Source organism: Seriola aureovittata, chromosome 20 (assembly GCF_021018895.1).
Source record: "Seriola aureovittata isolate HTS-2021-v1 ecotype China chromosome 20, ASM2101889v1, whole genome shotgun sequence".
Classification (NCBI taxonomy): domain Eukaryota; kingdom Metazoa; phylum Chordata; class Actinopteri; order Carangiformes; family Carangidae; genus Seriola; species Seriola aureovittata.
In genome coordinates this window covers 17,911,438-17,933,301 of record NC_079383.1, presented here as the reverse complement: position 1 = coordinate 17,933,301, position 21,864 = coordinate 17,911,438, and the positions used below count along the sequence as shown (strand labels likewise).

Sequence of the window (21,864 nt, the reverse complement as noted above, 5' to 3'; positions counted from 1 at the left end):
ATCAGATTTTCACTACACAGTAATTGTATCCGATAGTTTTCATGATAAAAATATTATCACAATATTGATAGAAAATTTGAAAGAAAATAATAATCAAATTCTTCTTTGACTTTGTTTGTGTGTTTTTTTTTTTTTCTCTTTTTTTTGGTAAATGATTCAGACTCAGATATAAGTGTAAGGAGGTGGAGAGTACGGTGTCCCAGACAGATCAGCACAATGCAAAATCCATAACACAAATGCAAAAGCCTTTGCCTGCTTTTGCATTCGTGTTGACCCGTCTTGGTCACCGTAAGACAGAGTCTGTAACCATAACTGTACAAAAGTGAAAGATTACATAGAGATAGAGAAAAGGCAACCAGATGAACTGATGAACAAAAAGATCCACAGGGCCAAACATCTACCCTCGCAATATCGTTATTAAGACAATATCACTATTTTCTACAAAAATGTCAACATTTGCTTGTTTTAGCTTCTCAGTTATGGTGATTTGCTGCTTTTCTCAGTTTTACATCAATATAAACTGATTGTTTTGTTTGACCAACAGTTCAAAACCCAAATATATTCAATGTGAAGGCAACGCCTCAGAAAACTTATGCAAGCAAGTTTGTACTATTTCATTACATTACAGTTAATAATCAATTGATTAAACACAAAAGTAATTTATAGATTAATCTTTAATGGAAATAAACATGAGCCTTAGTACAGAAGTCCTATTGTATTTCAGGTTTATGTAAAAAGCCTCATTCTGTAGACAATACCAGATGCAACAGACAGACTTACAGGGCTTAAGAAACCTCAAATAGTTCCCACAAATCATTGTGTGTAATGAACAGCGGGCCCAGGACTCATTTTTTGATGGAGATGAATTACCAAGAAAGAAAGAAAAGAATAGAAGACAACACAAAAGCAGCCCAGACACTGACTGACAACACAGCCTCAGCACTCAGATCTGAAAGTCCAAGTCTCTGACAACAGCGATGGCAGCGCCTGCATTGGGTGACAGGCCCGATCCATTTGGCGCCGGCGAAGACACAAACACAAGCTGTCTAAAGGGAGTAAGGTAGACTTCAATCAGCTAAAAGGTGATAAAACATAATTAATTCAATCACCCACTCACCCTCTCTCTCTTTCTCTCCCCCCTCTCCCTCTGTCCTCTGAGAGAAAAGCAATGGAAAAAAAACAAAACAGCAATGAGCTTTTCCTCTTGTGGAAATGCATTCACACCAGCAAGTTAATGGGAAACTGCATTCACAGTTTCTTTCAAAGAAGCCTGCCCTTTCTCCCTATTTATCCAGAACTCAATAACAAGTTTGCAACTGATTCTTTGTGGTTTCACAAGATGGCTAACAATACACTCCATGCCATTAAACACACACTCACACACTCACCATTACCTGTGCACACAGATACAAAGAGAGATCATTCTTCATACACAGCATGTTGAGACCCTCTTTACACTTTTGCCTCCAGTCATTAACTGCAAGACCTGCAAAATGATAAATGACTGACAGGTGATAGACTGTCGAATGAGCAAGTGTATATGCATGTGTGTGCACTCATACATCTGATAAGCCCAATGCAAAGTAAAGCAGTGACCAAGCGCCATTAGTGCAGCTTGGTGCCTTCACACTGTCAGAGAGGCCATTAACACTTCAACTAGCCCACCCTTCGTCCATCAGGGTCAAGTTGGGCATGATTACACCTCTATGCCACGCTCCACATCTCGGAAAAGAGGAAAAGGCTGGGAGGCTGCGAAGGGTGAGACAGGGGGTGTAGCCTCTGAAAATGAGTTAGCATCAGATTTCTTGTCAGGCTGGTGTGAAATGTACGCTGGTAAAATTAGCTGTTTGTCTGTGAAGATCACAATGGCCTGAAGGTACATGTGGAAGGGATCAAAGCAGTGTGTGATTACTGTGTGTGCACATATTTTTTCTTGTGAGTCAAAATGAGTTAGTGAGCAGGTAAAATGTATGAGTGAGTGTGAGTGGGAGAGTGGATGTTCATTTCAGACCGTGCAGGCCGTATATCCCTGAGAACTGGTGCACCGGTGAAAGCAGAATCCACTTCCCCAAGGCGCTCGTGTCCCACTAGCGCAAGGTGTGAGGAATGAGAACAATAGCTGTTGAAGGCAGAGTCATGTTTCAGCACAATTCCTGCCCGCTGTAATACAAGGCCACTACATCCTGTCTCCCATGACAACCAAGCCCTTCGCTCCAGGGACTGATTGGTAACATAGGAGAAGGTTTTTCCTCTCTGGTGTTACCTGACCAGTGGGCAGTTGCCACTGGAGATGTTGTGGTAAAATAGTACCAAGGAGGAAAACAACAAGCTCCTCTTAATAAGGCAAACAAGCTAGTACAAGAAAAGGCATTAATTAAGGCTCTTTTTCCCCGAGACTCTAATCACATAGCTGCCATCAGTCTGACACTACTTTCAATCACATTTTAGTCAATTTGGGTTTTTACAGGCCTAATGTTGCAGCTGTTATATGAGTATCTTTTGATCTATTTTTAAAGCTGCGCTAATCAATAAACTGTTATGATCAATGAACATGAAATTACTACATATAGTGTGAAAGGGGTTGCTTGCAGCTGATAAACCTGCAGTGAATTTAGGCTATCACCCACCTCAACAAAGCTTTTTAGACTGTTTATTTTTAGTTGTATTTCACATTATCAGCATCTTTAACTCGCATCACGCTCATTAAAGAGTTTAACAAACAGCTCAGGTAAACCAACTGCATGCTAAATGTCAGACAAAGCTCACAATAAGCTAGCAAAGAAAGTGGAACATCCAGTGGCTAAGGAGTCAGTTTTCTCAAGAGTTGGTTGAAACCAAAGCTAAAGAAAAGAGTTAATACTGGACTTACTTTCCTCAGCTCTCTAGAAATGGGACTCCAAATGTTTGCTAATATTGCTACATGTCTGCTGGTAAATAAACTTTTTGTCAACACATTAGTTTAAACGTGTTAGCAACATTTAGCTCACAACTGTTGACAATTCGACCATTTCTTCCACCGACTATGATAACAACAAAGAAGAGGTGCAACGTCTTTAAAACTTCCCTGCATCAGTATTTGTATGATGATTCTGCCCCGTGTTTTATGTATTTGTAATAAGATAACTTTTTTGCGAGCTCATTAGCCGAAACAAGTTTACAAGGTGATATTATATGTTAGGGCTACAAGGTTGTTTTGACATCTAATAGCCAAGAACCACAAAAGAAGCTTTAAGCAAAAATAATCACATGTATTCAGTGTTTTTCCCCCAGAACAAAAATTGTCATGGTCAGAAATACTAAACCATCCAGATTTAACTCTGAATTAGCTTGTGCTTTTTTTGCTTCTTAAAGTTGAAGACCTATTATGTTGGGTCAACAGCAGGGAACTCTGACTTTGATAAAAGAACTTACAGCAAACAAAACATTACTGAGCAGTAAGATGAAAAAGAAAATATAAAAATTTAATTGCATCTTAAGCAGATTGATTTTATGTCACAGCTGATTAAAATCCTAGATCAGCAATCTGACTTGACACAGACTGACCAAAAAAAAAGATTTTGGAGTTCTTTTTTTGTGCAACTAAGAGAAAATGTAAACTTATTTTCAGTGGCTTTGCTCTCCAACTGATGACAGATTACCACATCATAGTGCAATGTAGCATAGGACAGTAAATTATAATCTCATTATAAACAAGACATTTAGTTAATATTGAGTCTTTTAATCTTGTTTTCCTAAAACCTGGTCAAAAACATCTGCCTGTGGGGTGATTTATTGAATAAAAAGTTGTTATGCCTGAATTTCTAAGATGTAATATCCGAAATTGAGGCAGGTCACACCACAAAAATCACCTTAAATTTCTTTTTAGAAACAATTAAAATTATGATTTAGATGTTTTCCAAAGCAGAGATATAAGTTCTTGTTCCTTTTTTGTGCACCAGTGGGTGATGTTACCCATCAAGAAAGAGCTAAAAGACCAAGAAAGAAAGGGAGCATAATAGTTAGACAGAAACACACAATGAGACAGAGAGTGAGCGGAAACACAGAGAGGTTTCTGTCTCAATGTGGATAATTACATTTTTTACCTTTCTCTGGCAGTAGCATAGCCTTAATGCTTGTAATTAATTTCATTATTTTTGGCCCTGGCTGTTGAGTGCAGATTAGTTCTCTCGGAGTTGTGGGGATAAACACACGGTAATTGCTTATTACTCTCAGAGCCCGCATTAGATTATACTAAAGCCAACGAATTAGAAAATATCCAATCACCTTTAGCTAAAATTCAAAACCCACTGTTGTTATTGCCGTCGCTTGTTTTCATTTGTCGAATACATCTTTTACTGTGTGCTGGACACTGTGGATCAGCTTGTAATGCTTTGTAATGCCCCTGCTCCATTTGTTCTGTCTCTGTTGTTTTCATGCTATTAAGACTGTTTGCCAAAAAGACCTTCAAAATAAATTTTAAATGGCCAGTTATACAAGAAACCAGTGTTTACAAATTCATTCTCAGTACAACAAATGTGTTCCGTTTCTTCAAACTCACCCAAGTCCTTGAGGCTTTTGTCCACTTGCACTATTTTTGGGAAGGTTATCAGAGCATTGCTGTCCCGTTATTTTATTTTTTTTTTTGACAGTCTGAAACCATTTTCACTGCACAGTTACATGCCCTGCTAAAGGGGACCTCAGCGGCTGCTGTTTATCAGAAGTTTCATACAGATAATTAACCAAATGGACTCATATCAGTAGCCTTCTGGCCACAACATTGGTTCGCCAACATCTGTCCAATAATTAGCTAGTGTGTAAAGTTGGTTACTATGACAATTTTCACCTGATCCTTCATAGATAACTTTATGGGGTATTAACAGCTCAACACTCAGGCATGGCTCTTTTTTTCCATCACACCAATTAATTCTCTCTGAAATCTTCTCAACATCTTTCTCATTACTGAAAGCAGAATAATCAGTGAATTGAAAAAGACACGCTTTGTGTTATTTGAGAACTTCTAGAGTGACCACTGGCCCAGTTGCACTGTATGAACTCATCAATATTATTTATCAATATTGTTCAACTTGTATATATTTGCCTAGGGTCATTTCATGATTGGGGATGAGTAGTCGTTTGATACTTTTTCTACTGATACGATTTCCTTATATGAACAAAACCCAGATTGACTACTTTTTTCAAAGGTCCTTAAAATATAAACATGTTTTCTACAAAACGCTCCTTTTTTAAGTTAGATAGATAGAATATGTTATTAATCCCCATGTAAAATTGCAGCAGTACAGCAGCAAGGTGAATGAATCATAAAACAAACCATTACTTTCAATTTAACAAAAGAAGCCAACGTTTTTGAAATATTAAATGTCAACTAAACGCGAGGCAACTGAACTTAGCCTGAACAAAATCATGAAATAATGAAGGCTTGGGGGAGGAAAATATGCTTCAGGTTGTGTCCACAGGCACACAGCATGAGTAAAACACGAGCTGTTATCCAACCTGTGTAAACAGGAGCTCATCTGTTTCGTGAGACGGACAAAAAACACACAGTAGAAGAAGTAGCTAACCCCCCCCCCACCTTTATTGATAAGACCGGTAGACACAGTCCGGAATGACATGGAGCAAATGTTCAGCCGGCCTGGAGTGCACTCGGAGACTCCAGGCCCTCAGCTAGGGCGAATGGTTAGGGCGACTCAGTTTTAATGATTTAATTTATTGTATCAGTCCCAGGGATTTTCTGCAAACAACATGTGCAGTGATATGTCCAGACAAAGCAGAATGTCAGCTGCACTCTGAAGCCTTTTCACAGAGCTCACACCTCTAATATACGGTCATCTAATTACACACATACAGTATTTGAAATCAAATAGACTTTGTCTACCCTTCAGTTTACAGTTACTGATAGCTATAGATAACTGGATCAAACCGCAGCTGAGATGGGTTTGATGTAGACCATGTGGTGAAGCAACTGATAACACTAGAGTTGAACCAAGTATGTAACTCTTAAAATTCCACCCGAGAGCAGGCGTAGTAATCCATTATAACCTCCTCCTCTCTCTTTTAAGAAGTATCCTATTATCTCACTCTACACGTCTGTTGTGTGGCGACTCTTAAGTATCTCCCTGACTCGGGGCTCTGTATGTGGTTACTTGCACTCAAAGGCAGAAACCACTTCTCTGTCACCACCAGCAGAAAACTTACCTGAGTAGCACATCAGAGCGAAGGCTGTTATGAATAGATCATAACTCTCGTAACGAGATCTCTGCATAGACACCTTGTGTTCCATCAGGCAGGATAAAGGCTTGACACGGAATGAGGGCAGGACTTCTGACAATGCTCTTTTGTATGTCGCCAATGTTCAGCGTGGCTCAGTGAAAAGGCAACGTAACGAGATCTAACAGGAGTGAGAGGAGACAAGGTAGACAATGACCCAACGGAAAGATTGTAAAAGAAGGAGACGAAGCACTGTGGCACGGAAAACAGATATTTCCAAGAATATATCTTTTATTCCATCTGCTCTCTATTAACCTATTTCTGCATCTTCACACTTTGTTCGGACATTGTTTTCATGTTTTCAACTGGTGAACTTTCAAAGCCAACGAACATAGCACTTAAAAGGGCTGGTTCAACCAAAGTACGAAAGAATTCTTTTTCCACTTTTCTATTGTACTATCCAGTCATGCAGATTCAATAGGTTGGTGTTAGTTCTGAGGTTTTTATATTAATCCCTGGGATTTCTGTCACCATCCGCACAATACAGGTGAGTGGAGTTTTGTTTTCTGCTCACAGCATTGGAAAATTGTATGGAGCTACTTTCTTCTAAAGAAATATGGTACAGTAGTTGAAATGAAAACTGTTGATGGCTTGTTCTATGAATTATCCATAGTAACTGGGTCATTGTTTTTGGAAATGCTGGTTTACCAAACCAAACAAGTTTATACATATTTAATTTGAAATATGTTTCAGAATATGCACATTTTAATGCTGCTCTCATCAATAACTTTATATCAACAATGGATTATATGTTTAGTGTAACGTGAAAGGTGTTGCTAGCAGTTGCCAACATGTTTTCGTGTTTTGCTTTGTTTCTAAGGCTGTGAAAAACCGACTGTATTCTACCTGCCACAGTTTGAAACCATGACAAAGCTACAAAGCTAAAAGAAGAGTGAATATTGTACTTACATTTTCCCGTTGCCCAGAGGCACAACTCCAACTTAGCGCAAATGTTCGAGCAAATTTTTCACACAATGTGAAATACCCCTCTATTTGCTGAAACGTTCACCTTATCAACTTTATAGGGCGATACTAGGTCAGTGTTGTGCTTATAGGTGATTGTGCTGCCCTCAAGTGGCCAAAAACATAAACTAATGCAGTAAGAATTTAAGAGTGGGTCCTGTTACATAATCTTGAAAACAGTCCCTATGATAAAATCTAATATAAAAACCATTATATTAAAAACCCTGGATCGTGTTATTCATCTTTGAGAAATTGTACACATTGCACAGCGAGTGGGAGAAATGAAGGGCCTAATAGTAAGACCAGCAGCTCATTTTTGCCCTGGGGCACTGTAGCAGATTAATAAGGCAATGCTTTGCAGAAAGGCATGTTGCGGTTAAATTTTTTAATGTAATTTTCAAAGGTCCCATATTTTACACTTTCATAGTGTTTAATTTCAAGTTTTGATATCCATATGAAGGATATATTTATGGTATTAAGTACCAAAAACCATCTCAATATAGTTTTACATCTTCTAGCTTCTCTCTGGAGCTCCGGCAACAACAGCCAATCAGAAGAGAGGCTTTTAGCCTGACTGATGGCTTACTGTTTTTTGAGTGATCTAATAAAAATGCAGCAGGTTTCAGGTAAACACTGAGAGAATCCAAATCCTGAGAGGTTGGATGGTGGATCCAGGTGGGTTGGGCTTGGGGCATGGCTGATGGCTTTGTTGTGACATCACAAAGTTACAGAAGTTCTGATGTTTCGTTTCAAGGGTCACTTTCTGAATATGGGCTGTGTGCATTTTGCTGTGGACTGAGCGCTTTGAATACTTTCGCAATATTAATGAAGAACATAGACCTGCTTTATGATAAAAAAAAATCATGGAAATCTAATTTTATACAATATTGGATCTTTAAGTTCTGTGAGCAAAATTCATCTCTGCTGTGTTGGGTTGGTCACAAAAATCTCTCCAGACCAGGTAAAGATAATCACTATCTTTGTACTGTTAGACACATGGGTAAGGACTTTTGGTAACTTGGGTAAACCAACCCTTTAGAGAATATGTGTGGGCAGCTGCTTTTTCTCCCTTACTGCATCTCTATGCTAAATTGTAGGGACATTTTCTTCTAATCACTTGCAAGCAATGGAATGAATGAACATAGCAGACGAGTAAAAAAGCCTCATCTACTTATGAAGGTTGACAGGCCGAGGTGCAACATGTCAGCTTATTAACGTAACTTGACTCAACACGTAGATCAAATCCATACTCTCAATTTCTTACTATCAAGTCCACATGTACGTACAAACAGACTGCAGAAGGCAGAGTGCGTCTGCAGAGATGCAGAACGGTTTAAAGCCTGACTAAATTTATTCTGAAGGACTGGGGGAGCACTCCTGGGATGCAACAGCCTGGCCCTGCCACTAAAGGTAATAGGGTCAGACAGCTACATATTAACTGTGGATCATCTCCTTTGACACAACCGTTGATCTCACTGGCGGCAGCGGCACAGAGACCGTACCTGTACCTGCCAGGCATATCTGTACTCACTTCAGAGATGGGGGGTGGGGGTGGGGGGTGTTTAAGCAGCGGGCAGTGAGCGGAGCGCCTTTTCCCTCCTCACTTCTCCAGGTACACTTCACGCCTCGCGGACTCTCGGTGCAGTGCTTGCCTTCAAAGACATTCTCACTCTATGCACGTGATGGATGGCAGGTTTGTTTCATGCAAAATGCACTGAAGCAGGTGTTCACACACGCTTATCATCAGCTACAGCATATACGATCGCTCTAATATTCAGCACCTACTCTCCATCCATGCATTTTGTTAGAGGAGGATAACTCGCGGGGAGATGGGAGGTCAGACCATTCATTTCACAGAGACAAGAACAGATCAGACTGAGAGAGCTGCCTCTCCCCATGGATCCTCATATGAACAAGACAAATACAAGGCCTGTAATTAAAGATGTAACAAAAGCTCTGTCAATTGTTTCTCCTCACATCTCCACCAGCGCGTCGCCTTCCATTATGGCAAAGAGCTTAGTCTGGCGTGCTCCACACACAAGCCTGCTAGCTAAGGTTCAGCTGTCCTCATATCCACTCGGCTAAAAAATTCCCTTGCCCCTCCAAGAGAGGACACAACACTACTATCGCTACAAATATTTCTCGGAGACGGAGCTTCTTTAGTGGTGCAAATAATCTCATTTATTTAGTTAAACCTCAGTGGGCAGAGCCAAAGAACTCAGTGTTTCAGAGTGTGTTGAGGTAACTCCGGTCAAAATCTGATTTGTTAAGGATAACTTGCAATTTTTCCAGTTGGGAACAGACCGCTTGGCTAAATATGCAGAAAAGGGCCATAGATTAGAGTTGAGCTCGGGCCACTGTGGTTATTACTACGCTGTCATGGTACGAGGAAACACTTCCGTTGTGTTGTATTTGCAGCGCATGTGTTGTCAAAGTGATGAAGATGTTTTGATAAGTTGCAGTGAGCTCTCAGGGCCATAGTAGTTAAACTTTTATTTATACATTCACACCAAAAGAATTATTGCAATTTATTACAACTATGATCCCGTTTTTCTATATGCCTTTCTATCTTAAAGGCACCATGTGGAGTTTTCTTGTAAACAAACTAATTTATGTTTATTTTTTATTTTTTTCACATGTACCCTCGAGTGCTAACAAATGTGTTGAATTAATTAATTCTTCCTCATAAAACATTTGCAAATATAATTTAAATATATTTTTAAATCCTTTTTCAGATCCATATTTGCAAGCTAGCAGTTTTCTTCTACACTGCCTTTGAAGACGCATTGCTATGTTTGTTATCACATCACTGGCACCAACTTGATTGGTGGCAGGAATGTGCAATGTGTTGTGATAATCGCTAAACATTGCTCTATTGTGCTACTACTCATCAAAAACATGATTGGGTACCTTTTAAATGCTGAGATTGAGGAGTCTAAAACACAAGCAGCAGGATGACCAGACGGTTCCCAATTCTTATCAAAACTGATTGATGTGATGACTAAACCTGTTGAAATAAGAGCCAAGTTGTGGTAAAGTGGAATTTGCCTTTAACGGTGAGATCACAGTGTATTGACCATGCCCTGGAGTACACTTCTACATCACTGCAGCAAGGCGAGGAGTTAAACAGCTGGAGGTCAGCAAAAACAAGCTGTAACTACGTCGCTTTTTAAGGAATAGGTGCAAAACTGAAACTTTAATCTGCTGTCTTTGATGTTTCTTTCATCAATACTACTAGCTGCTTCATTCATAATGTAACTTACTGATACTGAAATAGGAAAAGCAGACTTTTTGCGGGTTTGTAGCATGCACTACAAGTTACTGGGTCACTTTTTCCAGCCATGAACTTTAAAACACCCTGACATTAACTGATATTCTTCCCCCAATATTTCATATCACTCTGATTTCCTGGCTACGGCGTCTCCACTAAATTTGCAGATGTCAATTTGGTGAATGTGAATGTGTCATATTATCCCATTTTGTGCATGGGGGAATGAATTCTGGTTTAATTTTCCCCCACATAATGCCCAGATCAGTCCCAGAAGTGTCACATCTTCAAAAGCTCATTCTTAGCAGCAGCAGCGGTGATGGCAATTAATTCCAACTTTGGGTGCGCCGGCCTGTTTTCTTTTACTTTCGTCAATACCAAATGTTTCCACATTCTTGGGATGGTTTTTGTCAGCTCTGTAAATGAGGTGTTAAAATTTTCCTTTGCTTTCTGTGGCTGTCTATCCAGCACACAAATGACTCTCTTTTAGAAATAACTGACGACAATGTTTCTCAGGCGCCTCCGGATCCAGCAGCTCAGAATCCTGCTTCACCGTGGGACTGAGCACAGCAGTAGAGTCATTAGAGCAGTCAGAGAGAGATGATTTCAGAGCAGTCTGTCACCAACCCCTGGGTTGCAACCCCAGCATAGCGCTAAGGGAACATTATTATATCAGCTAGAAAAACAGGTGCCAGATTTTACTCTGAATCAAGCAGCCACTTAAACCACTGCTCTCTGTTTACTTTCTCTGTTTCTTTTCCTCTTGATGCGTCTCTCTCCTGTAGCAGTGTAACAATACAATTAGCTGATCATTTAATAAGATATAAGATACAGAGTTCATAGATCAATATGTGTGATATTTTCAACAAAGTTGGAATGAAAACAAACAGTGGCTAGATGAAATCCTTTCTAAATTCCTTCTTAGGTGGAATGTGTTCAATATGCAAACATTAAATAGAAATACAGCAGCTTTTTGATACTACAGCAGCTTTATTAAGTAGCAGATCTACTTATGTGTAACTAAAACGAACAATGAATAATATATGGGTTAGTGTGTCCCTGTAAAAACTGTCAATCACCACTTAAGTCCAGACTCAAATATCTCAGCAGTATTGGATGGGTTGACACAGATATTGAGGATCCCAAGAGGATGAATCCTTATGACTTTGGTGGTCCCCTGACTTTTCCTTTAGTGCAACCATGAAGTTGAAATTTGTGGTTCTGAGTGAAATTTCTCGAGAACCCTATGGATTACCATAAGATTTGGAGCAAGCATTGATTCCCCTTAGGATGAATTGTCTTCAAGGACATTTCAACTGACTGTTGTTTATTGTGGTATATTTACTTTATGTTGTGGCCATGCACGATGTTTAATGTTAATACTCTCCTCTTTGTCCTGGTGGACGCACAGAGACGGGCTGTTGTAAAGTCACCAACATGGAGGTCTTCAAAATAATCACTGTAAGTGCACAGGGGAGAGAGTCATGTTCTTTGGTAAAAGGGTTCATCGTCTTCAGTCCTTCTCTGACCCTCCAGATTGTACATTTATAAGAATAAAGCCTGTGGCAAAGCAAAGGTTCTGCAGATCTAACACCTTCTGAGATGAACAGGTACTTTGAAGCTTTTAGTTGCCAGGTGACAGAGAAAAAAAAAGTAGTTAAAAAAAAAAAGTATTTTCCCTCGTACAATTTGACTGAGCATGTTGTTACAGACTTTGGGAGCAAAACTTCAGGTGGAGGGAGGACTTCATGACTATCCTAATTGATTTTATTTTTCATGCACCAGTAGTTAATGAGTAGTTAGCCAAGATTGGATGACAGCTTAATCTACAGTGTTGCACAAGTTCGACTTCTTAGGGGATGATTAAAATGGAACAAATAAAGCATCCTCTCCTCCTGCTATAACTGCTGTTCCCTTCCTGTGTTTGGATCTATCATGTTTATGTAGGTGGAAAAAAGGAAAAGAAAACCGAAACTTTTCACCCACGTATGTTTGAAAGGAGCCACTGGTTTTTCCACTGTGATAAGCCAGGTTTGTTCCGAGGTGCAGGGAGTGTGGCGGATGGTGTTGTTCAAACCCCTGCTGAACTATTTCTTCCTCTGATCACTGGATCAGTGTGGAGCTACAAACACACAGAAACCAACAAAGGAGACATTTATCCTGTGTGTGTTTGTTTCTGGTTAGACGTGGCTGCCTGTGCGTACACCCCCCGCATACCAAACGTGTAATGGAGCGCGCACACTCCCCCCCTAATTGTTATTCTATTGACTCTGGGAAGTGGGGGTAGGGAGATAGTCTCAGTCAAACCTGCTGATATGAGACGCGTGCACTTTCTACCAGGGTATGAGCCCTTTAGAACTGGAGATATTGTGTCCATTAGTTTAGGTTCATTTAGAAGAGAAAAAACTGTTTTTATGCTCGAGTTTATAAAAAAAACAAAACAACTTCCCATATGCTGCCACAGAGTGAGTTAAAATACTCTGGACTGGGACGTTATTTTTCATTTGGAGAAACATGTTTTCCTTTATTCTTTCTACGCTCATTTTTGTTGGCTACATGTAAATAATTTAGCAGGAATAACATAGCAGACAGAATACATTCATAATGCAGGCATTTCATGTTCTGTGTGCATTTGTGTTTGTTTCTTGCATCAGTCACAACGTGTGTGCTCCCCCTTAATTTCTACTTCAAAAGTTACTTTAGTCTTTCATGTCAGATTCAGCAGAACAGACAGGGTCACAGGGACAGTACAGAAGAGTAGGGGTTATGGGGAATGACAGAACAGGGAGGGGTAAATATCAGGGTGAGGCACACTGTTCCTGAGGTTTGTGGTCCTGCTGCTCCGAGGCCCCACGTCTCCTCAGCTTCTGTCAGCTCATCAAGGCCAAGTCCCTGCCTATCCCCGCTGGAATACGCATCAAACAGCCCGGGGAGCCTTTTATCCCAAACTGAATGCCGCCTCTTGTCACAGCGGAGGCTCTGCAACAAGCCGCACACGGATGGCAAAGTTTAACACGGCGGAGTGAAAGTCAATACCCTGCCGAGGTAGCGTAGCTCAGACACGAGAGGGGTGGGGGGGTGGGAGGGGGACGGTGAAAAGGTCACCAGGAAAATGGGATCTTGAAAGACACAGCTTGTCTAAGACAAGAGCACACAAAGCAGGAAGCCAGATGATGCCAGGCAGGCAGTTAATGTCACGGTTCACTCTTTCGACCCTGTGCCAATTCTGATGTCTCACAATTATGGCCAAACATCTTATTTTTGGCTTTTACACCAATTACTGTAAAGGTTACAGTTTCAGTTGTGAACTTGGCTTGTGTTTACAAAATCCCACTCTTACATGTGCATCTTTCTTCAACAAAGACACAATGGCTTCCTCGTCTAATTTCCCTTTGTTTCGACCTGTAGCCAAAATCAGACATGAAAAGGCTTGACTGCGCACCCCAAAGACACAGAAGAGCTCTTTGTACTCAGGCTTGTTCTGCTCCATGCCATTTTTAATCTCGGGCAGAAGGAAAGAGAGCTGCTCCTCTTATCTTAGATGACATGGAGGCTTTGCTCCCTCTCTCTGGCGCTCTCTCATCTCGTTCTTCTGAAACCTAACCCTCTTTCATGCTTTCCCCTAGTGGTGGATGTGGTGGCAAAGTGATACATTGAATGAGACTGGCTGAATTTTGTTTAGGTTATTCCATATGAAGGCTGCGAGGGTGAAGTAGGCTAGGCGGCAAGTAGGGTATTACCGTCCTGGGGTGTGTGCATCAAGTCTGCTGCACGTAACTGTTGTCATTATTTTTAATTGCCTATTGGATGCACAACACTATTAAGAGCTTATTTAACTTTCAATCTTGGGAGTGCAGGTCATGAGTGTTTATTCAGTGGAGGATTTTCTGCTTCCTCCAGTTCCAGGCCCTTGAAATGTGGCCCATTACTCTGGTGAATGGCTGACTGCTCAGTTAGTGATACCGAGCTAAACGTTGGTGTCGTTATGAAGGAGTGTAGATTCAGACAGAGTGGGTCATCTGAAATATAGCGTTAGACGAGCTAAAGCCATGACATCGCGTCCAGGCTAGCCTCTGTTCCACTTGTAACCCAATGCAATTTTTCATTTAACATCTTTCATCTGTCTTTATGAAAAAAAATGAAACGTTTTCCCGAGATTTACTTTGCATATTCTGAGAAAAATCACTTCCACTCCAGCTGTTGCTATAAGCAACTGAAACCATCATGATTTTAGTCAAGTTAAACAGTGTTTGTGAGCAGAGAAAATAAACTACAAGCACAGTAGCGTAATCTCTGTTGTCAACTGTGTCCTGTTATTACAGACGTTTAGCCCACAAACGTATAGAAAATGATGTACTTAAGTATGTATAAAAATGACAATGTAAGACTGGTTAATGGACTGGTAATTGAGAAGGTAGCTAATTGTCCATAGAGGATATGAAACTCTAACAATCATGAAACCTGCCTTCCTGAAGAGTCTGTTGTAAGTCTTAGTTAAAGGTTCTCTGAGGAGACACTCAAGTCATGGCCTTTATAAACCTACAGCTGTAAACTTAAGAGTAGGCGTACTTGATCTGATCCGTGAAAGCACCGTGTCCCTACAACATCCTGCATATTACCACAGAACCAAAGTCCAGCAACATGCAGAACATAACTGTATCCAATCTATTTCTACGGCGGATCTGGGCCATTGTGAGGGGGCCGGAGGATTTGTTTTCCCGACGTCTACCACCTTAACAGACTTCAGAGACAGAGAGAGACCCTTCCATAAGCCCTATAGGTTCAATTTGTTCTGCCAATTATTGTCCTCTACTCTGCCACAGTGATGGAAGGTGTTGTTCAATGGGCCTGAATGCCACCCTCTCTGTGGCCCGCCCCTATAAAGAAGGAGCCCCTGCCTTTTTTCTGGGGGTCCACTCAAGCATTTGCTGACAGATTGGCTGGGGTGCTAACCAGTCAGGTCTTCAAAGAGACAAAGACGATGGGGACGGCAGCGGCGAGGGGGGGGCAAGTGGTGAAGAAGAATGACCTGCCAAATGAGAAAGAAGACATATTGAAAGGGACAGAGAGGGAGAGAGAAAAAACATATTGAACCGATAGAGAAGTACAACCTTTTGACCATCTGGCTTGGTGGGTGACAACAGCCTTCATCTGTATTTTTAGAGCTGTACAACACACCAAATTACTCTGTCAGGAAGATTAAGGAGAGTCAAAGGGCTGTCGAGTGGAAAAAAAAAAAGAGCAAAGTCGTCCCAGTGGGCTATGAATACTGGACAAATTCAGAAGTTTGCTAGCTTACATCTGCTGCTCCATCACGTTATTCTGACCATAAATATATTATGGAAGCAGCTCAGACGATGTAATGAAAAAAATACAAAACAAGAATCTGAGCATCAGCCTAGAACACTTCTTGTTTCAGTGTAATATATTCTCATTTCTGTTTAAACATGGTTGAGTACATCTCCAATATGATTTCATTTTCCCAGTCCCTCTACTCCTGAGGACTCAACTCGGAAAACCTCTTTTTGCTGCATTAATTCCATGATTGCTTAAATGAAACACTTGCTATTTTCTCGCTCAGTGCTAAACAGGGATCAGATCTCCGTGACCATGTCTAATCTTCCGCCGCACTTTTTGTGTGTATTGGCGTGCACCTAATTTTTCAGGATCTTTTTGCCAATTTGGAAAACTAATTGCTTTGACTCTGACTGGGCAAGCAGCGGAATATAATGCAGTTTAAAGCTTCATCTTCTATGCCCATAAATCCCTCTACAGATCCAGCGGTGTACAACACCGCCTTATTAAAATGCATTGGGGCAGGTTCACCGGCATGAGAGGGGAAGGTGGGTCCCCCCTCCCTCATCTTTTGCGCTTTCTACTTAGCTGGTCAGTGATCCAAGGACCCTGCACCCCCTGGCAATCATCACACACACACTCCTGAGTTTTCCTCCTGAGTCCCCCTTCCATCACTTTATTCACTTGCAAATATACCCTAAACTGAAACGAGTTGCCTTTGTGGCGCATGCAGGAGAATTTCCCTCCGCTGCTCACTATCTACCACCTCATGTCTCCCTCTTCTCATTCCTCCATCCCTTCCTTTCCTGGTTTCACCCCCACTTCTTTGATTCCAGCCCCCTCCCCTCGCGATAATTTCACCCCTCCGTCCACTGCTCCTTCCCATTCCCGAGGTTGTAGATTGCTGGATTACACTGGAGCCGGGGGAGGCCGTCCCACTGATTGTAAAGAGAGGGACATTTGGTCTTGTAGTCTGATTGGGTCCCCAGATAGGCAACACTGGGGATGAGAGTGTGCAGACAGCTATGAGAGGCAGAACGCTGTGGTGACAGAGTGGAGGCAGTACGAGAAGTTACTGTATCTATATATATATATATATATATATAGATACAGTATATATGTATCTATATATATATGGATATATAGATGGAAAGAGGGGAAACTTTACAAAGAGGACAGTGAGCGAGAGCGTGGACCCAAGGTGACTTTAGGGAAACTGATGCACTGCAGGCAGCAGCTTTCACAACTTTTACAAGGGAAATTTAGTGAGCGTGCAGGGAGAGGAAGAACAAAGAGGTGAGAGAAGAAGAAAAACGACTATTTTTCACAGAAGAAGGACTGAGAAAAAGGAGTAGAGTTGAAAAGGAATAAGGTAAGGTGTTGAATTTTTTGCTAAAATAGAATAATTCTTGACTTTCACCAGTCAGGTTTTGAAACACAACAGTGCCAATGATACTTTCAAGCTGTAAACAGGGAATGGTGACGCTGATTTAAGGGTGACAGGGGATTTTTCAGCTGTAACTGAGTGCTGAAGCACAGTGGCGATGGAGAGATGATGGGAACACTGTATCATTACTGCACCTGATGAATAGATCACGTTTGTTTTTTTGTTGTTTGTGTGTGGGGGTGTGTGTGTGTGTGTGTGTGTTAATTGATAAACAATGTTTGCAGAGACAAATGTATCGTGTGCGTGTGTGTGTGGCTGTCAGAAGTAGGTCACGTTGAATGTTTGGAGAGCCTTGCCTCAGCCAAGAGGAGGGTTTGGTGGCACATTAAAAAACTTTTGTGAACACGAGCTCTGGCTCAAAGCGTGGCTCCAATTCTCAGCACGTCTGCACTGTCGCTACTTCAAACAAGTCATGCTGAAGGAGAGGAATGCCTATCTGCTTTACGGACTTCTGTTTGGCATTCAGACCTCATTCTTCAGCCTGAGCCAAGGTTTCTCAAGATGAGGACAGATTCATTTTTTTTTTCTATCAAACCCATTAAGCTATCGCCTGTCTTGTAACCTCGGGCCGACAAATAAGACACGAGATTGGCGTATGCGCTCTTGCCGGGGCAGAAAGACTTTTCTTGCTATTATCAGTGTCGGTGAGAGGCGATGAAGAATCCTCTGAAAGGTGAGCATTGTGCTCGGGCCTTAATTATTAACAGCACATTCAGGTTTCTGGTATGGCGTTTGTGGTTGAGATTCCTTACATGACATTCCAGCACAGGAAATGGTCTAATAGAGAGGAGGATTCTCCAGCTGCAGCCATGTGGTGGATGAAGACTGTACAAGAGATTCTCCTTCTAGACAAAACCACAAAATTCAAAATAGATTATGAGTTCGATATTAATTTGAAAGGATCTGTCTCCAAGTCGCCGCTGTTTAATTTGCAACGGAGTGACACTGATTGCAAACTTTTCCAGATGACGCTTATGCATGGTGACATCATTTCCATGCACCAGTGGCTGGGATGAATGCCAGTTTGTGTGATTTAATTTCTCCATAAATGACAAGGCTCCTTTTACGGCTCCACCGAGCGATGAATGAACTAAATGTGCATTGGGGAGGAGGAGAGGGAGCGAGTCCAAAACCAGAGAAAGGATTAAGGAATTGGAGAGAAAACTAAAATGAAGTGCAGAGTTCAAATGATAAATGAACAGAGATGTAACACAGAGGTTGAAAAAGACGCGACGTAAATAGAGGGGGGGTGAAATGAGGGGGAAAAAATTGAATGATTTTTTTATCATGTGTTATTGTTGGGAACAGAAACAGGAGTAGCAGAGGGTTGAGCAAACTTCTGAAGCTCAGCCGGCACACAAAAGCGCATAGAGAGTGCAGGGAGAGACGATTAATTAAACGCACCTTACAGTAAACGAGCCACAGGGAGGGAGACGCTCGTCACGGCACAGCGGTGGCAGCGCACACAGCTGCACAGACTGAGGCCCGGGGAGCTCCCCACAATTAGAGAGCACGGCAAAGGCAGGTTCAAAGCCTGCCCCATGCCAGCGTCTCTGTCCTGAGGGGTGGCAGGGTTAGAGGAATGAGGACGAATAGAGGGTAGCAGCACAACGCACAACACACACACACACACACACACACACACACACATAGGCATGCTGTGCATCCACAGAGAGCTCATATTCATACCCACACACAAACAACTGTGTGATCTTGAGAGAGTTTGGCCAGAATACACACCTCCCTTAGCCTGACTCTGCCTTTGAAGACTGCCATTTCTCCCTGTGAGCCAGCTAAGGAAACTGGGTCCTTGCTGCAGGCAGTGTCGGTATAGACCCTTTGCTTTAGAAAAGCAGACCTGGTCATTTTATTCAGTCTATGTACCCACACACACGCACACATACAAAACATACCAGAGGCCATACTGCCAGGAGGGCCTGTTTATTAAAATTTAGTGTAGCAGCAGAGTCTGAATTTAATTATGTGTAAATAAGTGAGTAAACATTAGCATTCAGAAATTAAAAAACTACGCTTCATTGAGGAGTACGGCTCGGCCCGGGAAGTGAAATTAGATTCAGCGGCTGTATTTAAGAAAAACCCTTCTACATTTAGCAAGAGCACCCACTCAGCTTACTGAGAGACGCTTTCTCATGCTAGAGCTTCTGAATCTCAAAAAAAAAAAAAAAAAGAAAAAGAAATGTGCAACGATGCAGCCCCTCGCCTGGGTCGGAGATATACAGAGCCTTCGCGGTGGCGTTGCTTTCCACCATGCAAAATCAATTGTGGTTAACAAATTGGCCGTGACGTCTTGCCCTGCCGGGGTGGGTGGAACACTTCTTCATGGGTCCTCCCAGTTTTTAAAAGGACCTTTTCCACAGTCTGGGAGGCCTCTTTTTAGAGCTGAGGTGAGTGGAGCACAGACATGGCCACTGTGAAATCAACACTTAATAATGCTTCACATAGCACTTAAACACGGGGCAAACTCATACTAATGTACCACACACTGAGTTGGCCCTTGGTAACCTTGCTCAGTGAATAGGAGTTTGGTGGGCCAAAGAGTTTCTGATAAGTGGAACTAATGGTTATTTTCTTATGAATCAATTTAAAAATTAAGAAAATATTTTTAAAATTTCCATTGAAATAACATAAAGCCCAAAGTGGCATGTTATTTTGTCTGACCAACAGTCCAAAACCCAAAGTTATTCAGTTTGCTATCACATTAGCAGCCTACCTTGAAATTTAGACTACAACGAGGGAATGGTTGCTTGAAAAATGACTTAAACAATAAATAATTTATCAAAAAATTTGAGTTTTTGATCAATTGATCTGTTGTTTCAGCCCAACATTACATTAACACTACAATCTTTTCATTTGTTAGAGCTGGGTATTGTTTCAAACTTGTCATTACCAGTTTTTTGCGACAGGTGCGTGGTTTCACTACTGGTACCAAGCCAATACTTTACTGTGAGGAATTCAGGATTTCCTATAAAACCTCTGTATACATTAACCAAAAATGGTAAAACCTCCGATTTAATGCATCATCTAAAATTATTACATGACTTGACATGATTGCATGACTTCCTGACAAAGCATCCAGTTCCAAGTTTTAACACATAAGAGTTTGTACCCTGCAGGTATTGAGTGTTTATTACAGGGGAACTGAGTTATTTTAGTGACTCATTAATAATCTGATCAGTTACATTATGTATTGTGCCTCAGCCCAGTGGTGGTCGCTCAGTCATACTACCGCAGTTTGTTTTCCTCCATTGAAAGGAAACGTCCACCTCTCTCTCAAATAGGAGCAGTTTGTTATAGCCTGTTGTCGGATCTCAGTTAATGGAGCAGCAGGTGGACTTGCGGTAACATGATATAACAATATGGCCCATCATTTTGTCACACCAGCTGCTCCCCCTGACAATCACATCTCCTCCACTGTCACTCACTTCCTTTTCCCTCTCAGCAAACACCTTTATCCTTTCAGGGCTTTCTTGCTTTTCAAAACAAACCATAAAAAGCCAGATGTTGCTAAACTTCTTTTGTCATTTTTTTCCTCCAGATAACAACTCTAAATTGTGTTATTTTCTTTTTGAATACAAAAGGCAGATTTTCAAATGGGAAGAGTCTTTTCAGTGCGGTGGGAAAATACCTCCTCGCCTTAAGTCTGGCAAAGCTTTTTCATATGATTGCACCTCCACCCTCCACCTCGCTCCTCATCCCCTCATCCTCCCATCCCTTCTCTCCGGCCTGTGTGGCAAACACCAGCTGCTTTTTCTTTAAACAAGTGAAATGCCATAAGATTAGCAGAAGAGAGATGTGTGAAATGTTTTACCAGCACAATTACGTAGCATGTCACTTCATTAGACACGACAAAATGGAGCAAAATGCTCGGGTGCAAGCTTTGACCTTTTGAGGGGAGGAGCTGAGAGGGGGAGGCCAGGGGCTTGTGAGCAAAGAACAGGGAGCTAATTTTACTTCATAATGGCAACCAGGCAGTTTGAATAGACAGAAAAGAGGGGGAGCAGCGAGGTCAAGTGTCAGCCATCCTGCCAAGCGGCCCTCGCAGGGTTCATCTCTGCGGAAACACAACACACACAAATGCGTGCACACACACACACTCGGGCCCAGCCTCCTGCTGACAATGCAGCCACGCCCCCCCACCCTTGGCTGCCTTTTGTGCCTCTTCAACAATGATTAACTGAGTTTGGTGATTCAGAGAGTCTGCAGCAGCACAATGCACTCTCTCTTACAAAACATAATGGAGTCAACCCATGAGTCAAACAGTCTCTCTTTCTTCCGCTGCAGCCTCAAACTTTCCATCTCCCCCTGCTAACAGCCTCTTTGCTTTTCTTTTCTTTCCCCCTCCCTTTCTGCTTTCTCTCTGCCTTTTGACCATAAATCTGCCTCCACCCCCCCACCCCCCAGCCCCACCCCCCAAACTTGTTAATGCAGGAAGAGCGGGTAAATGCTGCCATCCTCCTAATACATAGAAACAAGATCCAGATGGAAAGAGGCAGCGTAGGTACCATGAGCTGCATGTGAAAATGTATTGATTAGCTTAAATCAATGCATAACTTTAAAAAGCATCTCCTGCAAGAAATTCACAGATTTGACCTCGCTGATCTTAAAG

General features: G+C 41.7%; 1 protein-coding gene across 3 annotated transcripts in view; it reads left to right on the top strand.

Annotated features, from left to right (window-relative positions):
- Positions 1 to 21,864, top strand: part of LOC130161432 (cadherin-20-like) — a 77,871-nt gene that overhangs the window by 29,549 nt on the left and 26,458 nt on the right. Inside the window, exon 1 of one of the 3 annotated variants that reach the window (XM_056364729.1) lies at positions 16,940 to 17,162. The exons of the other annotated variants lie outside the window; for them this stretch is intronic. The gene's annotated coding sequence lies outside the window, so the exon portion shown is untranslated. Of the gene's footprint in view, positions 1 to 16,939; positions 17,163 to 21,864 lie in introns of those variants that run through there. 3 annotated transcript variants of the gene reach the window in all.